The sequence below is a fragment of the Panthera pardus genome, unplaced genomic scaffold (genome assembly GCF_024362965.1).
Source record: "Panthera pardus isolate Hobbes unplaced genomic scaffold, ASM2436296v1 HiC_scaffold_7, whole genome shotgun sequence".
In the NCBI taxonomy this organism is placed as follows: Eukaryota; Metazoa; Chordata; class Mammalia; order Carnivora; family Felidae; genus Panthera; species Panthera pardus.
In genome coordinates this window covers 505,542-529,154 of record NW_026527002.1, presented here as the reverse complement: position 1 = coordinate 529,154, position 23,613 = coordinate 505,542, and the positions used below count along the sequence as shown (strand labels likewise).

Here is a 23,613-nt window from a genome sequence, read left to right as displayed (position 1 = left end):
TACATTTCTATATTTAACTTTTTAGAAATCATTTAAATAGAAATATATATAGATAGACATATATATTTTTTCACTTCTATCTAGCTATTAATGATTCCTAAAAAGTTAAATTTTGCCTTTAGTCAAAGTTCAACTTGTGAAAAGCTAAAGCAATATGAACAGTTCTATTTAACTTATTCAGAAATGGTTGGGTAAATTATTTTCCACCCCCTATAGGATGATGATTCCTTGCTGTGACTAGAGGAAAAACAACTTCTCCACCCAATTTTTAAGATGCTGATGGGAAAACATTCTAGCTCTCTTCAAAACTGTCATCCAAGGAAGCAAAATCTGTGAAGGATGGCTAGTTTAATAGGGAAAGCTATCTATATTTTTGAGTTCCTTGTTTGTTTTCAAGGATGGACCTTAGGGAGTTCCTGTATTTTAACAGAGCCATTCTAAATCACATCCCATGACAGACTGAGTGAGTTCATGTAAACACAGTCAGTGGTATCATGAGTAACAAAATCTGTTTCCATCAGAAGCCCTTTATCCTGCGTAAGAGACCTGTACACTAATAGGCGGCCCAGGCTAACATTAACCAGCTACAGCTGGTTCAATGCTATAAAAAGAACTAATGAAAACACAAACACTAAATCTCTACTCCACTTCAGCCAGGACGTCAAGCCTGCACAAAGACAACCCTTTCCAAATATTCTCTGTGAATGAACTGGCTGGGCCTGGTTTTCTGAAGTTGTTTACTGAACAGTGTGTGCAAGGACTCACTGAGCACTGAGGTGGGGGAGGGCAGGAATCCCATGATCTATTAGTGCAAAAAGCCAACTTTCCAGATGATCTTGGATTTAGTTCTATAATAAACAGGGGGCAGAGAAAATTTTCAACAGCAGGGCTAAAGTACTTTGAGCAATTTCTTAAACACACACACACACACACACAAATATACACTTTGAATACTTAGATTTTTGTTATGAAAATGTATCATTAAAGCTGAGATAAACTGATGCCTTATCAGATATTCTAAATTCTTAAGTAAATGTAAATAACTTCTTATTAAGTGAGTTACTTTCCAAGAGGAAGCAATCTTTTGATGAAGAAATTATCACTATTTTAATTCTTTATACAAGCTAAAAGGTCCAGACTTTTAGTGCAAGAAGGGATCATGGTGATTTTCTCCCGTCTTGTCATCTCACAAAGGGATCATCTGGGGCTCCAAGGATCCTTAGCCCGCCTGCCTTAGACCACACTGCTTGGTGGCATAAAAAACCTGGATATCCTGGCACCCCAAACTGTTTCTCTATTCCATCTTGTGCTAGATGTGGCTAAATGAACATAGCCAAGAATAAAATGAACAGAGAGCCTGGCTTACTTCATAAAATCATGGGTTTTGACCTGAGTCTTTTAATGTATGAGGTTATTTGCAACGTCAACTGAAAATTTAGGGAGTTTCCTTGGCACTTCTTCACGGTCTTGAATAGGCTGAAAGTGTTATTCAATAAACTATTCTGCTGGATAAAAGAGTTTTTGCCTTGGATGTGCAGGGCTGATGCGTGTGCCAGAGGCATTAATCTGCAGTGCGGATGCTAATTCATATGTCATCACCATCCCTCCCCAGAACTCCAGTCCTGTACTTCCATCTGCCTGTGTGACGTCCCACTAGGGTGTCCTGTCATCACCTCCATTTGTACATTCTGCTGAGGCACCCACATGCAGATTAATGTCAGATACCGAACCACAGATCCAGGAAGCTCAGAGAACACCAAGCAGGATAAATGCCAAAAAGCCCACCAAAACCCAAAAAACAAAACCCTGAAACCCTGCACCTCTCCATATTATTTCCAAATCACAGCAAATGAAGATAAAGAAAAAATCCTTAAAAGAGCCAGAGGGGGTAAAAAATAAATAAATAAAAAATAAAGATTAAAAAAAACTTTACTTATCGATGAACACAGCTAAGAATTATACCTAATGTCTACCTGAGAAACTGCTCGAGCAAGAAGAGAGTTAAATGAAATATTTACAGTGTTGAGAGGAAAAAACCCACCATCCTAGAATTCTGTACTCCGTAAAATTATCCTTCACGAGTGAAGGAGAAATAAGACTTTCTCAAACAAAGAAAAACTGGAGTAATTTGTAGCCAGTAGACCCACCCTGTAAGAAATGGTAAAACAGGTTCTTCAGAAAGAAGGAATATAGGTGGGAAACTTGGATCGTTAAGGAAACGAAGGAACACCAAGAAAGAAATAAGTTAAAAAAATTATGTTAATTCTTAATTAATCTAACAGATAACAGTGTATTCAAAATAATTACAGCAACAATGTATTCAATTATATATGTTTTTATATATATATATCACATGTATATGTATATATATGCTCATGTATGCTTATAGATAAGTGAAGTGAATGACAGCAAAGAAGGAATTAGGATTATTTTCTTATGAGGTACTCACACTATCTGTGAAGTGCTCAGAGTTATTTGATAGTAGACTTGTATTTGTTGTAAATGTATACTGCAAATTCTTGGGCTATCACTAAAAAATTTTTTTCAATTAAAAAAAAGAAGTATAACTGGCATGCTAAGAGAAAAAAAGGGAATCATATAAAATGCTCAAATAAAACTACAAAACAGAAAAAAACAATGGATATACTAGATATTAATCCAACTATCACTAATCACTCTGAATGTCAATGGTCTAAGTGCACTAATTAAAAGACAGATTATGAGAGTAGATCAAAAGACATGACCCGACTATAAAAAGAACCCACTTTAGGGGCACCTGGATGGCTCGGTGGGTTAAGCATCTGATACTTGGTTTTGGCTCAGGTCATGATCTCACGGTTTCTTGGGTTCAAGCCCCACATCAGGCTCCTGCTGGAGGCATGAAGCCTGCTTGGAATTCTCTGTCTCCCTCTTTCTCTGCCCTTCCCCCACTCATGCTGTCTCTGTCTCTCAAAATAAATAAATAAGTAAATAAACAAATAAATAAATAAACAAATACTTAAAAAAAAAAAGAAACGTACCCACTCAAAAAAATTTTTTTTTAACGTTTATTCTTTTTTGAGAGACAGAGACAGAGCACGAGTAGGGGAGGGACAGAGAGAGAGGGAGACACAGAATCCGATGCAGGCTCCAGGCTGAGCTGTTAGCAGAGCCTGATGCCGGGCTCGAACTCACAAACCGCAAGATCATGACCTGATCCAAAGTCGGACACTTAACTGACTGAGCCACCCAGGCGCCCCAAGAACCCACTTTAAATATAAAGACACGTATATAAGACAAGACAGACCACAGACCGGGCTATAAAACACATTGTAACAAATTTAAAAGACTAGAAACTATGCAGTGTTTGCTCTCAGTGGAATTAAACTACAATTTGGTAACAGATAACTTGAAAATCCAAAAATACACGGAGCTTAAAGAACAAACTTCTTTTAAAAAAAATTTTTTTTAAATGTGTATTTATTTTTGAGAGAGACAGAGTGCGAGCAGGGGAGGGGCAGAGACAGGGGAAGACACAGAATCCAAAGCAGGCTCCAGGCTCTGAACTGTCAGCACAGAGCCCCACGCGGGACTCACGAACCATGAGATCATGACCTGAGCCGAAATCAGATGCTTAACTGACTGAGCCGCCCAGGCACCTCAAGAACAAACTTCTAAATAACACATGGGTCATAGAAGAAATCCCAAGAGAAATTAAAAAATATTTTTAAATAAATGAAAATGGAAATACAACTTACCAAAATATGTGGGATGCTGCCAAAACAGTACCTAGAGGAAATTTATGTCATTGAATGCATTCGTTAGAAAAAAAGAATAATATAAAATCTAAGTTTCTACCTCAACAAATTAGAAAAAGAGCACACTAAATACAAAGTAAGCAGAAGAAAGAAAATAATGCAGATGGGAGCAGAAATCAGTGAAATAAAAAACAATCAATAGAGCAAAATCAATGAAAACAAAAACTGATCCTTTGAAAAGATCAATAAAGTTGATAAGCCTCTAGCCAGGTTAACTAAGGAAAAAAAGAGAGGACACAAATTACTAGCATCAGAAATGAGAGAGGGGATATCATTACAGATCCCAAGGAAATTAAAAGGGTACTAAAGGAATACTGTGAACAACTCTATGCCACAAATTTAATAACCTAGATAAAAAAGACCGATTTCTTGAAACATACAATCTGCCAAAACTCATACAAGGAGAAACAGATAATCTGAATGGGCCTGTATGTATAAAAGAAACTGAATAAATAATTCATAATCTTTCAAAACAGAAAGCATTCAGGCTCAGCTGGGTTCACTGGTGAATCTGATCAAACATTTAAGGCAGATATTATACCAATTCTCTATAATCTCTTTCAGAGGACAGAAGCAGGGAGAACACTTCCTATCTCATTCTGTGAGGTCAGCATTACCCTAATACCAAAACTGGACAAAGATATTACAAGAAAGAAAAACTACAAACCAATATATTTCTCTAAGACAGATGCAAAAACCCCCATCAAAATATTAGCAAATCATATCCAACAATGTAGAGCAGGAGTTAAATACCATGATCCCACCAAGTGGGATTTTACCCCAGTTATGCAAGACTAGTTCAACATTTGAAAATCAATTAACGCAATCCATTACATCAAGGGACTAAAAAAAGAAAAATGTGATCATATCAATAGATGCAGAATTAGCATTTGACAAAATCTAGCACCCATTCATGATAAAAATTCTCCGTGAAGTAGGAAGAGTTGAGTTTTCTCAACTTGATAAAAGGGTATCTACAAAAAACCTATAGCTAACATCATACTCAATGGTGAGAAACTAGAAGCTTTCCCACTAAGATCAAGTACAAGGCAAGGACTCCCCCTGTCACCACTCCTTTTTAACATTTTACTGGAAGTTCTTGCTAATGAAATAGTGAAAAAAAAAAAAAAAAAGAAAAAGAAAGGAAGGAAGGAAGGAAGGAAGAAAGAAAGAAAGAAAAAAAAGAAAAGGAAATAAAACTGCCTTTGTTTATAGATGATGTGATCATCTATGTAGAAAATCTGAATCAACAAAAAGACACCTGGAATTAAGAAGTCATTATAGCAAGCTTGCAGGATGGATACAAGGTTAATATACAAACATTAATTGCTTTCCTATACACCTACAGCAAACAAGTGTAATTTAAAATTAAAAACATTATACCATTTACATTAGCACCCCCCTCAAATGAAAATACCTAGTTGTAATTGTAACTAATTGTGCACAAATATACATGAGAAAAACTACAAATCTGTGATGAATGAAATCAAAGAACAATAAATGGAAATTTATTCTACATTCATGGGTAGGGAAATTCAATATTGTCAAGACATCATTTCTTCACAACCTGATCTATAGATTCAAAGCAATCCCAATAAAAGCCCAACAAATTATTTTATGGATACTGACAACGTGATTCTAAAGTTTGTATATAAAGGCAAAAGACTTAGAACAGCCAACACAATATTGAAGAACAACAAAGTTGGAGGACTGACAGTAGCCAACTTCAAGACTTTATAATATAAAGATACAGTAATCAACACAGTGTGGAACTGGTGAAAGAACAAATAGATAAATAGAACAGAATGGACAGCTGAGAAACAGACCCCCTATAAACATAGTTAACTTCTCTTTCACAAAGGAACAAAGGCAATACAATGGAGCAGACAGTCTTTACAACAAATGATGCTTGAACAACTGAACATCTACATGCAAAAACAGAATCTAAAAACAGACCTTAAATCCTTCACAAAAATTAACTTAAAATGGATCCAGATCTAAATGCAAAATACAAAACTATAAAACTCTTAGAAGATAACATAGAAGAAAACCTAGATGATCTTGGGTTCAGTGATGTCTTTTTAGATACAACACCAAATAAATGATCCATGAAAGATATAATTTATAAGCTGGACTTAATTAAAATAAAAAACTTCTGACCTGTGAAAAACAATTTATGAAGAAAATGTGAAGACAAGCCACAGACTATAAGAAAATATGTGTAAAAGATACATCTGACAAAGTAGTCATATACAAAATTTACAAAGAACTCTTACAAACTCAACAATAAGAACAAAAACAACCTGATTAAAATATGGGCCAAAGACCTTAACAGACACCTCACAGGATAAACACACACACACACAGATGGCAAATAAGCGTATGAAAAGATGCTTCACATCATATGTCATGAAGAAAATACAAATTATAACAGAGATAAGAGGAACCACAAAAGACCCTGAATACCCAAAGCAATCCCAAAAAAGAAAAACAAAACTGGAGGTATCATGATTGTGAATTTCAAGCTATATTACAAAGCTGTAGTCATCAAGACAGTATGGTACTGGCACAAACACAGACACATAGATCAATGGAACAGAATAGAAAACCCAGAAATGGACCCACAACTATATGGTTAACTCATTTTCAACAAAGCAGGAAAGAATATCCAATGGAAAAAAAGACCATCTCTTCAACAAATGGTGTTGGGAAAACTGGATGGTGATATGTGGAAGAATGAAGCTGGACCAGTTTCTTATACCATACAGAAAAATAAATTCAAAATGGATGAAAGACCTAGATGTGAGGCAGAAAACCATTAAAAGCCTAGAGGAGAACACAGGCAGCAACCTCTTTGACCTCAGCAGGAGCAAGTTCTTACGTCGCCAAAGGCAAGGGAAACACAAGCAAACATGAACTACTGGGACTTCATTTAGATAAAAAGCTTCTGTACAGTGAAGGAAACAATCAACAAAACTAAAAGGTAGCCTATGGAATGGGAGAAGATATTTGCAAATGGCATACCTAGGAAAGGGTTAGTATCCAAAATCTATAAAGAACTTCCAAACTCAACATCCAAAAAACAAACAATTCAGTTAAGAAATGGGCTGAAGACATGGGTAGACACTTTTCCAAAGAAGACATCCAGACGCCTAACAAACACATGAAATGATGCTCTACATCACCCATTATCAAGGAAATACAAATCAAAACCACGATGAGATACCACCTCACACCTGTAAGAATGGCTAAACTTAACAACACAAGAAACAGGTGTTGTGAGGATGCAGAGAAAGGGGAACCCTCTTGCACTGTGGGTGGGAATGCAAACTGGTGCAGTCACTTTGGGGAACAGTATGGAGGTTCCTCAAAAAACTAAAAATAGAACTACCCTATGACCCAGCAATTGCACTATTAGATACTTAACCAAAGGATAAAAAAAATACAGACTCGAAGGGGTATATACCTCTCCAGAGTTTAGAGAAGAATTATCAACAACAGCCAAACTATAGAGATAGCCCAAATGTTCATCGACTGATGGATGGATAAAGAAGATGTGGTGTGTACGCACACAGACACACACACACACACACACACATTTATTTATTATGGAATATTTCACTCAGCCATCAAAAAGACTGAAATCTTGTCATTTGCAATGATGTGGATGGAGCTAGAATGTATTATGCTAAGCGAATAAGTCAATCAGAGAAAGACAAATACCATATGATTTCATGCGTATGTAGAATTTAAGAAACAAAACACGAGGGGTGCCTGGGTGGCTCAGTCAGTTAGTTAAGTGTCTTGACTTCAGCTCAGGTCATTATCTTGTGGCTCTGTGGGATCAAGCCACATGTGGGACTCTGTGCTGACAGCTCAGAGCCTGGAGTTTGCTTTGGATTCTGTGTCTTCCTCTCTTCTCTGTCCCTCCCTCACTCTCTCTCTCTCTCTCTCTCAAAAATAAACATGAAACAAAATAAAAAAAAAAAGAAAAACATGAGCATATGGGAAGGGGGGAGAAGAGGAGAGAGGGAAACAAACCACAAAAGACTCTTTTAAGGATTGAGAACAAACTGAGGGGTGATGGAGGGACATGGGAGGAAGACGGGCTGGATGGGTGATGAAGATTAAGGAGGGCACTTGTGATGAGCACTGAGTGTTGAATGTCAGCGATGAATCACTGAATTCTATTCCTGAAACAATAATGCACTGTATGTTAAGTAACTAAAATTTAGATAAAACCCCCAAACAAAAATAAAATAAAATAAAATATAAAATAAAATAAAATAAAATAAAATAAAATGAAATCAGACACCACTATACACTACTAGAATGGCTAAAATCAGGAACACTGACAAACCTAACGCTAGTGAGGGTGTGCAGCAACAGGAGGTCTCATTCATCGCTGGTGGGAATGTAAAATAGTACGGTTACTTTTCAAAAAATATTTTTCTATTAAACATAACATTGCTGTTACAGTAGGACGTTTTACTCCATTGTGTAAGAACTTACTGTAGTCTATGCACACATATTTCACCCGTCTAGGTGGTGTCAGGTGATTGATTCAGTTTGGATGATGTTTTTCTTTGTATGTGGTATAACGTATGTTTATTTGAATATTATTATTATTATTTTATTTTAGAGAGAGGGAGAGTACAAGTGGGGGAGAGGGGCAGGGAGAGAGAGTGAATCTTAAGCAGACACCATGCTCAATGCAGAGCCTGATGCAGAGCTTGATCCCACAACCCTGGGATCCCCCAGTACAGCTACTTTGGAAAACAGTTTGGCAGTTTCTTAAAAACAATTTCTTTTAATGTTTATTTATTTTTGAGAGACAGAGAGAGACAGAGCATGAATAGGGGAGGGGTAGAGAGAGAGAGGAAAACACAGAATCCAAAGTAGGCTCCAGGCTCTGAGCCATCTGCACAGAGCCCAACACGGGGCTCACACCCATGAGCTGTGAGATCATGACCTGAGCCGAAGTTGGATGTTTAACCGACTGAGCCACCCAGGCGCTCCCAGTTTGGCAGTTTCTTGTAAACCTACCCTGACCATAAGATCTGGCAGTCACACTGCTTGATATTTATCTAAATGAGGTAAAAATTTATGTCTACACTAAAACCTACAAATATTTATAGCAGTTTTATTCATAATTACTGAGACTTGGAAGCAATCATGATATCCTTCAGTAGGTAAATGAGTAAAGTAAACAAACTGTAGTATATCCAGACAATGGAATATAATGAAGCACTAAAAAGAAATGAGCTATCAAGCTATGAAAAGTCACGGAAGAAACTTAAATGCCTGTGACTAAGTGAAAGAAGCCAATCTGAAAAGGCCACACCATGGAGACGGTTAAAAGACTGGTGGGTAGGGCAGGGGACACGAACAGGCAGAGTATAGAGGACTCTCAGCAGTGATAATACTCTGCATAATATTATAATGATGCATATTGGTCATTATATGTCCCTCTAATCTCATAGAATATAAAATACCAGTGGCGAACCCTAATGTAAGGTATGAACTCTGAGTGATTATGATGCATCAGTGAGAGTTAATCCTTGGTTAAAAAAAAAAAAAAGTACCATTCTGGCAAGTAATGTTAGTAAGAAGGTATATGAGATACCTCTGTACTTTCCCCTCAATTTTGCTGTAAACCTAAAGCTGCTCTAAAACAATAATTCTTAAAAAAGAAAGTGGGGAGGAATAACGTAATTGTCAGATGTTAGAATCAGGATGAAAACATGAACTGATTCATGGGCGGAATCTCCAAAAACAAAATTTAACAGAGATAAGGTGCTCCAACAGTAACTCCAAAGGCAAGTATAGAGACACTCATCAGCAACTTCAGAGGCTTTAATACAGGGGAAGAAGTAGGATTATAATGAGAACCATGTATCATGTGTGTAATATGCAGCATAGTTAGGGCCATCATGCATAAAAGCAAACAGATTCTACATGACCCAAAGAAGAAGTGTCGGTTTCGAGGGTCAGAAGAGCCAGGAAAAGAGATGTAGCCTCAAGACAGGAGAGAAATTTCTCGGAGTGAGAACTGTACATGCGATGAGTGGACTGTGTCAGAATCTGGTGTCTGGCACCCGACGAGTTCAATCCTCTGCTGCAGCCGAGACTCAACTATCAAACCAGTAACTTGCAACCGGTATCTCAGGGCCAATCTAACTCCAAGATTCCATGATTCTGTAACATTTTTATTAAAAGACATTTAAACCCAGAACACCACATTAAACCAAACCAAGGCTGAAAAATCCTACCACCTGGAAACAAATATTCAGAGGTTCATTGTGTTGAGCTGTACCTTACAGCACATAAAGTTGACTCCAGGACTAAGAATAATTGAAAGTGAGGTTCCGCTATCAACAAAACTTAAAGCTGGCAATTGACTTCTGTTTTAGATCATTTATTATGAGAGTTTTTTTTAAGAAAAATAGGTAATACGTTCTTATTCTCCCTCTTCTCAACCACCTGGTTCTCCTCCCATGGGACAACTAAAGTTTCTAGCTTCTTGTGTATACTTCCAGAGATATTTTATGCATCTAAAGCATTTAAATCCATTTTGTGCCCAACCGCTGTTTTAACTAAATGGTAGTATATTTTGTACATTGTTTTGGACTTTGTTCACTTGTTTTAATAGTACATCCTTGAAAATCATTTCATATTAATACATAAAGAGCTTTCACATTCCTTATTTCTAAGTGACAGTATAATATTTCATTTTTGACATGGATACGGTTCCTAAAATAGACTATAATTCCTCATGAATAAAGCTGAAGACCAGTGGAATTAAATAATAACCATTACTTTTACTTTTTAAAATTTGTTTTGTGATGTTAGGTTATTTATTTTGTGCATCTGTGGCAATTACTAAGATCTCAGTGGTGGTATGGATTTGACTCAGCTCTGCAACTGAGCATGGCATGAGGCCTAGAAAATGATATCAAGATCCCAGTAAGGAGTGGGGAGGGCTGAGAGCTGGACATCTGGGCTAGCAGAAACATCAAAGCCTAGGAAGGAAGGAATAAGAGTGTAGGGTAGGGGATGCACCCCTGTCTCTTTGCTTCCTCCTTTTTCCTTTCTCTCCCACGGACCCAGGCCCCTGGGATTATGTTAGATCTGTCTCTGAAGCCAAAAGATGGAGGAGAGAGTTGGCTCTAAGGAGCCAGTGTCTAAGCCAGCTTTGTTGGAGATCCTGTATCATATGAGAAGGGTGAGGAGAGGCCATGACTATTTCCTTTTCCATTTTCTATGAAAGGTGAGAAAACAAAGACCTCTCTCTCTCCCAACTCCTCTGGAGGGCATGAGAGCAGAGGGCAGGAGAGGAGAAGGGCTGGAAGCCCTGAGGTCTCCCATGAGGCTGCACATCCCACAGCAAGGACTAAGAGTTTGGATTATATAAACACATTACTGGAAGAGCTCTAAGCCAGGATTAACAAGCATAGCTGGGGCAAGATTGCCCAGAATCTGACTGGGACCCTGGCAGTGAAAGCTGGGACTGTTGAAAACCCAACTTAAGCGTCTGGACTCAAACAGAGAATGCAAGGGGCCAAGATAACTGGATACCAGGACAGGCAGTTTGGCAGTGAGAACGAGGGGAAGAGACTCAAGATGCCTGGATCCCTGGAGAGAAGAGGATGAGAAGGAGAAACGAGGGCTGGGAGAACCCAGGAGCCTGGGTTCTGGCATAGGAGCAAGTCAGAATTCCAGGATCTCTGTGTACCCTCTCCTTTTCCCTCCATCAGGCAGAAGAGAGGGCAGGAGGGGGCTGGAGAAGGGGTCAAACCATGGGTTTAGTCCCCAAGTAGCCACATGAATACATTCAGGGCCAGACAGACACAGGAATGGTGGGGGAGAGAGGAATTTTGTGCTGCACTGACCCTGGAGGGGGCTGGGAGGGGTCAGGAGGCTGGGGAGGGTGCTGGGACTTGGTCCTGGGGTTCTACGACACTGTCCTTTGTTGTGGTCTTGCACACAGCAAGACCACAGCCCTTCTCTTCCTCATCACTGTCCATGGAGCTCACACCAAATGCCCGAGGCTTCTCATGAATAACAGCAGCCTTTGATGGGTGGCGCCCCATGTGCTTGTTGTCCACAGTGTCGCTTGTCCATTCTACCGTCTTCTCTGGCTTCTGTTTCTGAAGTTTGATGGTTAGGCTCCTGTCCTCTCTCTGTCTCTCTGGCTCAGTTCTCTCAGTGAAGGTCTCACTCAGCCGGGCCCCATGGCTAAGACTGAGGAGAGGGCAGAGGGGAAGAAGGGGGTGAGACACCCTTCCCTTTCTCTGTGTCTCTGGGTTTAAGACAGTCGGTAGCGATTCAGAGCAGCAGCCAGGACCCTCCACCTTCTTTCCCCTCACCCTGGGCCTCCGCTTCCCCACCCCCGGGGGTAATCTGTCCAACCTCACTTCCAGCTCCAATAACTATTACCTTCAAAGTCAGTTATTTTGTTCTTACCTCAAAGCATACAGCTGTCTTTAAAAAAAAATTATAATTATGCAAAATAATATCTACAGCCATTTAAAAAATAAGGCCTTGTATAGAGTAATAAATTGCTTCCCAATTCATTATGGGAAAATAACACATTTGTTTATCTTGTTTTGTAAAACATGTTTTTGAAAGTTTAGTCACAAAATTAAATCATGAAAAAATATAGCTCTATGAAGAAAAATTAACTCCTGTTAAAAAAAAATTAACTCCTGTTCAGTGTGCAGCCTATCATCCTTGGAAACATTGTATTTTATTCATTTTGAGTTAATGCATGCACCTAAAAAGGAACAACACACTTATAACTCAAATGATTCTAATTTGGAATAAATTCAGTTTCGTTTTCTTTCAAGACTGAATAAAAGCCGCTAAAATGTTTTGAACTAATAGGATGAAGGAAAAGTCTTACAGTGATAGATACAGCTTCTTACAAAAGATGAAGAAATGGAAGCTAGTTCATTAATTAAAGAAAAGAAAAAAACAGGGATGCCTGGATGGTTCAGTCGGTTGGGCGTCTGACTTCAGCTCAGGTCATGATCTCACGGTCCGTGAGTTCGAGCCCCGCGTCGGGCTCTGTGCTGACAGCTCAGAGCCTGGAGCCTGCTTCGGATTTTGTGTCTCCCTCTCCGTCTGCTCCCCCTGCCCCCACTCATGCTCTGTCTCTCTGTCAAAAATAAATAAACATTAAAAAAAGAGCTGGACAAATAAACTAGAAATGACACAGGGGAGGGATTCTGATTGAAACACAAACCACAAATATAAAAGCCTGTTAACTCTGCAGTGATCTCTTGACTTTGGAGATTTTCATCCAACACTAAATTTTTACTGCTACTTGGTGACTAAAAATACACCAGGGGGCCTGAAGGCAATTTTTCAGGGCAGCTGCCCTGCAGACTCAGGTGCATCTCTGGCGTGCAGGCCTACAAAGCAGCAACGTAGCTCCAGGAGCGTGCGCACAGCTGCTCAAACAGAGACATGACATTCATTCCAACATAGTATTTCCTATCTCTCAAATGGCATTAAGTAATCTAAGGTTAGTGTGTCATCCAGGGCACGTCTTGATATGGAGGTGACTTCTGCTCATATGTCCTAAAACAACTATATTAGGACAGGAGTTCCAGTTTCCATATTCTCTTTCTTGTAAATGCCATTTTTTTTTTTAATTTTTGCACTGCAGTGTGATTTGCCACAATAGGAACTAGATAAAGGTCTGCTAATTGAACAATACCTCTTATCTATTATGCTATTTAACCCATGCAAAAATAGGCCTTATTATTCCCATTTGACATTACCAAAGGGTGATGTTGGGTATTCTGATGTCCAGAATAACGTTCTTCTCACTACACACTTTAAGGAAGAAATCCCAACCTTATACTTTCAATACAGAAATGAACATGAATAAGAAATGACCTTCAAAGACTTCTCAGAAATTTGGCTTGTATGTTACTTCTCTGATCCTGTAAAAATCACAGACGCTCTTGCTTCAGATTCCCTTAGGTACCAACGAAGGCAGCCGTGTATGCTCCAGCTTTGCTCCCAGGACTTTATGAAATGGGTGTTAAAACATACATTAATTTTTTAAAAAATAACTTCACAGTGTAGAAACCTAACAAACAATAACTCGTTAACAATCAAAGTCAACAACAACAGAGATATGCTGTTGATATCATGTTGTATGTACTCTTCATATGATCCAACGAAAATGGCACTTTACCTCCATGATCTTCCACCCCCAAACCTATACTGGTGTAAATATCAAAGACACACAAATTAAGGGATATTCTACAAAATACCTGGGCAGAAATCCTCAAAGCTGTCTAGGTCATCAAAAACAAAGACTATCTATAAACTTGACAGTCTAAAGTAGTCTAAGAAGAGATGACAATAACATGTAATGTGGTGTCCTGAATGGGATCCTGGAACGTTAAAACAACAGTGGAGAAAACCTAAAGAAATCGGAATATAGTATGGATTTTAGTTGATATGGTATCAATATAGTATAGTAATATTATAGCATATAGTATAGCATAATAAAGTACTTTAATATAGTATGGTAATAATATAATATCAATATTGGTTTAATAAGCGTAAGACTTATTAGTCTCACACACTAATGTAAGATGTTAACAATAGGGAAACTGGGTGTGGGGTATGTGAGAACTCTCTATTACTTTTGTGAATCTAAAACCACTCTAAAATAAAAAGTTTATCAAATCTAATTAAATACAAAAGCAAAGATACATTTATAAACTCCTATTACAGAAAATACTGTTGCAAAGAAGGATCAAGCAGAATGGAACGAGTTCCATAACCTGATGACTCAAAACAGTTATTTTTAATAATTTGGTTATAACACACTCTCTACTAAGAATCATCATATGTAACTAACTTCTCTGATTCTTAACCATATAATGCATAATACAAAAAACGTGTTTTAGGCTATGCAGAAGAATTTGACAAAATCTAATGTGCTTTCATGATAAAAACACACAACAAAGTAGGACAGGGAATGTCTTCAACCTGACACAGGGCATTTATAAAAAATAAAAAACACATTTACACAATGGTGAAAGACTGAAAGTTTTTCACCCTTAAGGTTGGGAATAAAAAAAGGTGCAGTGTTTACTACTACCATTCAGTGTTATACTAGAAATTCCACTCAGAGCAATTAGTTGAGAAAAAGAAATAAATGGCAAATAATTTGGAAAGGAATAAGTAAAAATATCTCTTCATAGCCATCAGGACAGTTGTTATTTAAAAAAAAGAAAGAAAGAAAATAATAAGTGTTCGCAAGGATGTAGAGAAACGGGAACCCTCGGATATAACAGTGGGAACATGGTGTTGGTTCTTCAAAAAGTTAACACAGAATTACCATATGACCCAGCAATTCTACTTTTAGGGATATACCCAAGAGAAGTGAAAAACTTCAAGACCGATGTTCATAGCAGCATCATTCATAATAGCCAAAAAGTAGAAACAACTCAAATATCCACCAGCTGATAAATGGGCAAACAAAATTTGATGTATCTGTATGATGAAATATTATTCAGCCATAAAAAGACATGAAGTACTCATACATGCTACCACATGAATGAACTTTGAAATCACTATGCTAATTGAAAGACACCAGACACAAAAAGACCACATATTGTAAGATTCCATTTAAATGAAATATCCAGAAAGGTAAATACATAGACACAGAAAGCAGATTAGTGGTTGTCAGGGGCTGGGAGAGGGGTTTATAGGGAGGGACTGCTTAATGGGTACAGGCTTTTCTTTAGCATGATAAAAATGTGTTGGAACTATACAGAAATGGAAGTTGCACAGCACTGTGAAAGTACTAAATACCACTCAAATGTATACTTAAATTTTTTTTTTTAATTTTTAATTGGGGGGGGAGGGGAGAGGAGTAGAGGAAGGGAGGGAGAGAATCTTAAGCAAGTTCCATACTCAGTGTGGAGCCTGATGAGGGGCTTGGTCCCATGACCCTGGGATCATGACCTGAGCCAAAATCAAGGGAGATGCTCAACTGACTGAGCCACCCAGGCACTTTATTCAACCGTATACTTTAAAGGTTAATTTTATGTTATGTGAATTTCATCTCAATTAAAAAAATTTAAAGAAAAGGCAATGTGTGCACACACACAAAATTCATATGTTCTAAACAGGTATTTAGGGAGCCTGTCCCACAGCATCCAGTTTCTCCTCAAGAGGCAGGGACTAGAAATAGTCTCTTCTTTTTCATTTTATTTTTTATTTTATTTTGTTTTTATTTTTTAAGTAGGCTCCATGCCCAGCATGGGGCTTGAACTCATGACCCCAAGATCAAGAGTCACATGTTCTATTGACTAAGCCAGCCAGGCTCCCCAAACAGTCTCTTCTTATGTAAACTTCTAAGCATTCATAAGGGGGCATATATGAACATATATATGAAAATGAGCATAGTTGGTGTTTTTACTAAACGTTAACTGAGCAGGCTCTCCCCAAACAGAGGAGATGGTGGAGTCACACTACCCCAGGGTCAGAAAGCCCTCGCAGATGGGATTTCATTGCTCCACCCTGACTCCTCAGGCTGTACTCTCCCCCACTTTCCACCCACCCAAAAGACAGACACCAGATACTCTTCTTTAAGAAGCACCTGGAAGAGGGGCGCCTGAGTGGCTCAGTCGGTTAAGCGTCCAACTTCAGCTCAGGTCATGATCTCCTGGTTCGTGAGTTCAAGCCCCATGAAGCCTGCTTCAGATTCTGTCTCCCTCTCTCTCGGGCCCTCCCCTGCTCATGCTCTGTCTCTCCCTCTCTCTCAAAAATAAATAAACATTAAAAAAAATGAACAACAACAACAAAAAGAACCACCTGGAAGAAACTGCCAGAGAGCCTAGTGTGAGGAATGACACTTGCTACTAAACACAGGTTTCCTCTGCTATCTGGAAGTAGACTGTTCCTATGAAAACCTTCATCAAGTGAAGAATCAATCACCACTAATTTACATGAAAAATTTCTGAGTGTTCTCAGACGCCCAAAATAACCTCTGTTAGGTTTTTCTGATACTTCGGACACCTTGCTAAGGGATGCACAAAATACATCAAGACAAAGCACAGATGCTCACAGACCCAGTTGGAGGCTGTGTGGCTTGATGTTGAGATGCTGGGTGTAGTTCCGAGGAAGGCGCTGCGCAGTGCCCCTCCTGGGGGGCACGTACTACGTCTGGAAGAGCTAGCTGTAGTACAAACGCTGAAGGCTATTTTTGCTTTTCATTTTCACTTTTTTCCGTAAAAGCGAAATTCCTCTTTTGGATTTCTTTTGGTTAGTAAAAACAGGCACTAAAGTAGGTCTTTTGTAAAAGCAAAGAAAAGCGAGGAATACCTGTATATAGTAACCTTTGTGCAAAGTATATCATTTCAGGGTATGTCATTCTAATCTTTTCTGAAGAAGATTCCTTAATGAGCAGAATAAAAACTGGATTACTTACATCCAAAAGTTGTAGAGATAAGACTTACTAGTGTCCTTGCTGTCACTGCAGTTTTCCACTATTTTTTTTTTTGTTTCAAGTTTTTATTTAAATTCTGGTTGGTTAACATAATTTTCCGCTTATCTATAGCTCACATAAAGACAGGCCCACAAGACCTTTGGATTTTCCCCATTCAATGTCTGTGGTTTTCTTGGATAGCCAGTGTTCTTACATTATAAGTCATCTGGGTGCAAAGACTTGAGGTACAGAGTTGAATAAAATAACTTTTAACTTTTCCAAAAGTGTGTTTAAATGGTAGAACATCCAGGAGATTAAGACATCCATTCCATTCTTCTTCCCACTCCCAAACATACAAGTAAAGTCTGGTCTTTTTTTTTTTGCCTCCCTGCCCCCGCTTCCCTCCCTCACCCCCCCCACCCCCCACCCCCCAGAGCTTGGTACATCTGCATCAGATTCCATACCAGGATAGTCATGCACTTAAAGGAAACAAAATGGCAGCCCAGGACACAGCTCACACGGCAGCTGTGAGATCTAAGGCTACTGAAGACCTGTACTAAAAACCTACCCCTGCTGTTTTCCGCTGGACGATTCAGTCTTCTTTTTCGCTTAATTCAAATCATCAGTTCCTTCCTTTTCCGGTAATTCAGTTTTGTTTAATGTCAAAAGGTATGTTTTCATCCTTTCATCTTTTACCCATGGCTGCTTAGTTTTTTCTTGACCTTAGTTCTGCATTAATTGTAACACATGCTTTAAACCCTTAAATCACTGTCAACCGGATTCTTCTCCTTTCTTTGTAAACATCCTCAGTCAAGAGCTGCTAATAGTCCTCTTTGCCATCTCCTCTTTCCTCCTCCACTCCCCTCCTTCTTTTACACTGACTTAACACTGTACAGGGGCCTCTGGTCCAAGTGTCTCATCTTCTATAAGACTGGTGCAGACCAGACTTCACCTTTTTCCTAAAGCAGAGGATTTCTGGCAATTCTTACTGCACTAGCCTCTTTGTCAGTGTCCTTAGAGAAACAACAGCATTGTCGTACATCTCCCTGGACCAGCACATCCCAAGGAAAGGGGGAGAACACACAACTTCACATCGCCCCCTCAGCTGCTCACTCAGCTACTACTTGGCGCCATCTGCATGTACTTGTTAAGTCTCCACTACATTCATGGTCTGGTACCAAAAGATGATGAGTCACAGTGGTTGATTCCAAAGGGTTAAACAGGAAAAGCAAAATTTAAGGAAATATGTACGAGCTTATTCTGAAGGCACTGACAAGTACCCACGGAGTGTGCAATACCTGACCATTACGGTCACTATGTAATCAAGCACCTGTCTAGATATCTTTATCTGTCGCTCTCTTTTTGTACCTATGCGAATAAATGTGAAGGTTCAGAACATTTATGATATCACTGCCAGGCAAAAAGGTCCAGAAAACAAAACAAAACAAAACAAAACAAGGGCACCTGCTCCTATATCACAATGTCTTGCTTGTAAAGCAGGACACTCTTGCCAAGAACTGCTGTGGAGGTTCTGTCTGCTCAGTCTTCTATGGAGCATGGGGTTGATTTGGCGCTAGCTAATTAGAACTGTAGAGCCAGGAAACGAGCACAAGGATGAGCTTGCCAAGACGGCCAGCTGGCTGCCCCAAGGGCCCTGGGCCTGGCAGCAGCTGGAAGACAAGGCAGGAACCGGTCACTCGACAGAGCCAGACAGGGCGGAAAGGGGACAGCGAAGTGCAGCAGCCTAGCGAGAGCCACAGCCAACTTGGATACTGCATCCGATCTCACCTTGTCTGGCTTTGGGCTACAGAGCCACGTGCCGCTGTGTGCTTGCACGTGGCTGCCCCTACAGACTCTGCCAGTCTGTGTTCCGTCTCGCATAGTTTTTTATGCTGTCACCTCAGAAAAGTACATTCCAGAACTGCAATCTAGCTCATAGGAAAGTTCTAGTGCGGCCACAGTACTGCTCCAGATTGCAGCTACAGGCACGGAAGCGCAGGGGTGCAGACCATTAGAGGTCTCCAGCCTCTTTCAGCAACAAAAGTTTCCAGGGAAAGGAGGTCAAGAACAGGCAGAAAATTCCATGCCTTCTGTATAGGGTCACTTTGAAATCATTCTCCATCTTGATGAATAACAGGCACTGGAAAATCACTAAGGCCAGGTTGGGATGCAAACTTAGAACTATGGTTGCACATACCATGTCTGGCTATGAATCTGGAAAATTACTTTAGCTATCTTCATCCTGTATGAAAATTTTATTTTCATGAGTGTCTGTACTCACATCACTAGGCTGTTGTCATTTCTTTTGATCTTTTTCTTCAAGTCTACCAATGATTTAATGTATAAGAAAAGAACATGGAAACTTTCATTTCAATTTCACATTATCAATAAACTCATTAAGGATACATATTCAAGCTATGCCCATTATAAAGATGAATCGAATGACATGGGTTGGTATTAGAAAATAGTTAAGAACTTAAACATGTTGTTTTCAAATTATCTACAATTCTAATTCTACTCGGAAGCATTTAAAATTTCAGTCAGCTAACAAACCTGACACTCCATCAATAAAATATAAAAGTTTAAAGATGAGATAAAGGATAGAAAAATGGGTTCATTTCTGCCATCTAGAATGCGAGAAGTGACACTCACACAGACATAATATGGTGCCAAAAGTTACCCATGTGAAAAAAAGAGACGGGTATAACAGAAATATACTTAGGAACATATAGAGCAGGAACAGCATATGCAGAAAATGCACTGACGAATATTAACACTACTACACATAATCCTTACCGGCAAGGAATTTACAACCTTATAGTAAAGAATGACACATCTGTAACTAACTACAATACAAAAAAAAAAAAAAAAAAAAATCATCTCATCCACTATCTATTAGTTCGTGTCCCTCACACTGCTCTAATACTGGATCATTTTCACCATCAGGAATCTGGGATGTTTTTATTTTTTACTTCTTTTTAATGTTTATTTATTTATTTTTGAGAGAGAGAGAGAGAGAGAGACAGAGAGACAGAGAGAGAGGCAGAGAGAGAGGGAGCAGGGCTTGAACTCAGGAAGCATGAGATCACCTGAGCCAAGATTAAGAGTCGGATGCTTAATTGACTGAGCTACCCAGGTGCTCCAGGAGTATGGGATATTTTTAAATGCTCTAGACAAAGACAAAAATATACCAACCATAATTATCAGCACTATCCAGTACTGGACCCAGCATTACAGCAGTTTTTTTGCAAGGTGTTTATTACAGAGGAACTTTTATTCCTCCATCATTTAGAAGGCCGTAGTCACATGTCATATGTATGAATTTACATAAATGTTTGTTTTCTCAAGTAAACGGGCAGCAGCTCCTTGTTGATGAGGGGGTGAGGCAAGGTGGGGTGCAAAAGGTTAGGAGTAAAAACCACCTTCAATCAAGCTTCCCCTATAGCCAAGGCAACAGACTCACTGCTAACAAGAATGCTGATTTGTAATAGGATCTTCTTCGCTTATTTTACGTTTCTATAATTATAACAACATTATTTGTCAGTATTTTACAATCTTTAAGTATTTGCACCTGTTTTTTAAAATTTTTTTACTAAAACTTTTTTTTAAGTGTATTTATTTTGAGAGATAGCATGCACACATGCGAGCAGGGGAGGGGCAGAGAGAGAGAGAGAGAATGAATCCCAAGGAGGCTCCACACCCAGTGTAGAGCCCGATACAGGGCTTGATCCCACGAACCTTGAGATTATGACCCTAGCTGAACTCAAGAGCTGGATGTTCAACTGACTGAGCCACCCAAGCGCCCCCGCACTTGCTTTTAAAGAGCTAGCAAGCCACTTTCCATTGAGTACTTATTATATTGGAAGCATCAGATTACAATGTAATGCTAAACACATTGCATACATGACCTCAGTTAATCTTCATCATGAACCTGAACTGTGGAAAGTATTATAATTCAAATTTCACAAATAAGGAAACAGAATTTGCCCCAAGTCTCCCTACTTAGTGGCAGAATCAGCATTTGAACCCAGCACCAGTCTGATTCCAGACCGTCTTCTGCTCTTCCCATTAATGGCCTGCCTCTACCTCAATGCAGTTTTAAAAATCTTAATTCCAATATATTTAATGTACAGTGTTATATTAGTTACAGGTGAAGAATGTAGCAATTTAACAATTCTATATATTACTCAGTGCTTACCACAATAAGTGGACCTCAATGCATTTTCAAAAGAAAAATGGTACCTGTGTCGAAAGTGATAGCCAGAATGCCCTCCCCGGTTTTGTTACTCTGCTGAATGTTTGACTTTCTCATTCCCTTATGCATCAGAAAGCACTTGCTATCAAAATCTGTCCCTCCTCCCCACACCCCATTCACTCTTCATCTCCCCCCAGCTAGCTTCTAGCCTCACCTCTCCCCTGCATCTCCTGTTCATAAAGTTACATAGGAGCCTCTCAGCAATGCACTGCATGTTTTCACTCCTTATTTTATTGGCTTCTCTGCACCACCACTCTTGGCTGTCCACTGGCACATACGGGAAATCCTATATTCTAAGTGCCTGTCACAGTACACTGGGTTTCACTCTTCTATCATTAGCTCTTCCTCTTTAGTCTCCCTTGGCTGGCCCCCTCTTTTACCAGTCCTCCAATGCTATAGGACATGTAAGTCCATGCTATCACTTCTTCTTTTCTTTGTGTCTACCTTTTCCCTAATGCAATCTTATCCACTGCTCTGGCTTTAGAGACTTACTAGCTGTGACACAACATACCTAGAAGAGGTGTGGGGAGGAAGAGCAGGGGGCACCACCTGGGATGAGGGCTGGGGGGATGTGCCTTTCACTGTATGCCGTCTAGTGCCTTTAGCGCAGCACCATGGACAAATATAACCTATTCAAGTTAGCAAATAAAATAAGCATACACACAAAACATACATACTGACCAGCTGTAGGCTGACATGTTTATCTCCAACCTAAAATTCTTCTCTGAATGTGAGATCTTTATATCCAATTTTCTCATCTGACACCTCTCCTTAGATGTCTCAGGAATCTCCAACTAAACAGGCCCTGAACTGAATTCTCAAGCTTCCCTCCAAACCTCTTCTCATCCCAGTTTTTCTCACCTCAGTAAATAGCTCATCATTCCATCAAGCAATCAAATTGGGGATCATTCTTAATATTGCCTTCTACTTCACTCGCCCCACACCCAAGCCACCCCTAAGTCATCACATGCCTCCAGAAGGTGACCCTTGTCTCCATTTCTCAGTGTGCCATGTGGGAGTCTGAGACTCTGGAACCTAGGCTCACTTGTACTCCTGCAGTGCGCCTCCTCCTGGTCTCTCAGCTTCCACTGGGGCGTGTTCCATGTGCCTCCCCCGCCCTGACCATTTTCCACCTGGCAGCTAAAGTCGTCTTCAAACCCTGTGAACTGTATTTGGGGTCAGTGGGCAGCCACGGCAACACCCCTGCGGACTGTGAGTGCAGCCTACAGCTGGGTTGCCTCTCTGGCTCCCCCACTGGCCCACACACCTTGGCCACATCCTCTTCCTTCTTCTGCCTAGGAGATTCCAAAGGTATTCTCTCTTCCACTGTAATTCTCTTTCATCTGGTTTTTATCTGACATCCACTTACCTTTCAGGTGCCACCTGAGATAGTACTGCCTTACAATACCCATCCTTGAATCCTCCCCTGGCCTCCCTCATGGCGTCCTACTTTTCTCACCAGAGCACTTATCACAACTTATAATCATGAATGTATTTGTTTTTAATTGTTCTGTGCAGGACTTCCCGACGGCAATATGCTCCATGAGCATAAGGACAATGTTTGATTTTGTTAATCACTGCAGACTTAGAACCCGTCCTAGGACAATGGTGGATTTTTTCGCCCTTAGTGAAAAGGAGGAAGAAACGCAGGACAAGAGACGAAAGGAAAGGTCAAAGATGAAAAGAGAAAATAAAGTATCAAGATACAGAGAAAGAAAAATGTGCTCTTTCCCTGACTTCAGCTCAATGAATTTCCACACAACTACAATGCACAATAGCTATTAAAACTATAAATGGGAGGGGCGCCTGGGTGGCTCAGTTGTTTAAGCGCCTGACTTTGGCTCAGGTCGTGAGCTGACAGGTCTGTGCTGACAGCCCAGAGCCTGAAGCCTCTTCGGATTCAGTGTCTCCCTCTCTCTCTGCCTCTTCCTCCCTTGCACTCTGTCTCTGTCTCTCTCTCAAAATAACTAAATAAATAAATAAATAACATTAAAAAAAAAAAATATGTTAAAAAACTGTAAATGGGAGGTTCTGTCCTTCCAGCTTTTTGTCCAAACACAAGACCATTGAGCAAGTTGTTTGAATTAAATACCCTCACA

The 23,613-nt window shown here is 39.6% G+C and overlaps 1 protein-coding gene and 1 pseudogene across 1 annotated transcript in view; both read right to left on the bottom strand.

Annotated features, from left to right (window-relative positions):
• SPIDR (scaffold protein involved in DNA repair) overlaps positions 1–23,613 on the bottom strand; it is a 481,060-nt gene that overhangs the window by 108,775 nt on the left and 348,672 nt on the right. The gene's annotated exons all lie outside the window — the stretch shown is intronic.
• Positions 10,241–18,565, bottom strand: LOC109254763 (E3 ubiquitin-protein ligase PPP1R11-like; annotated as a pseudogene).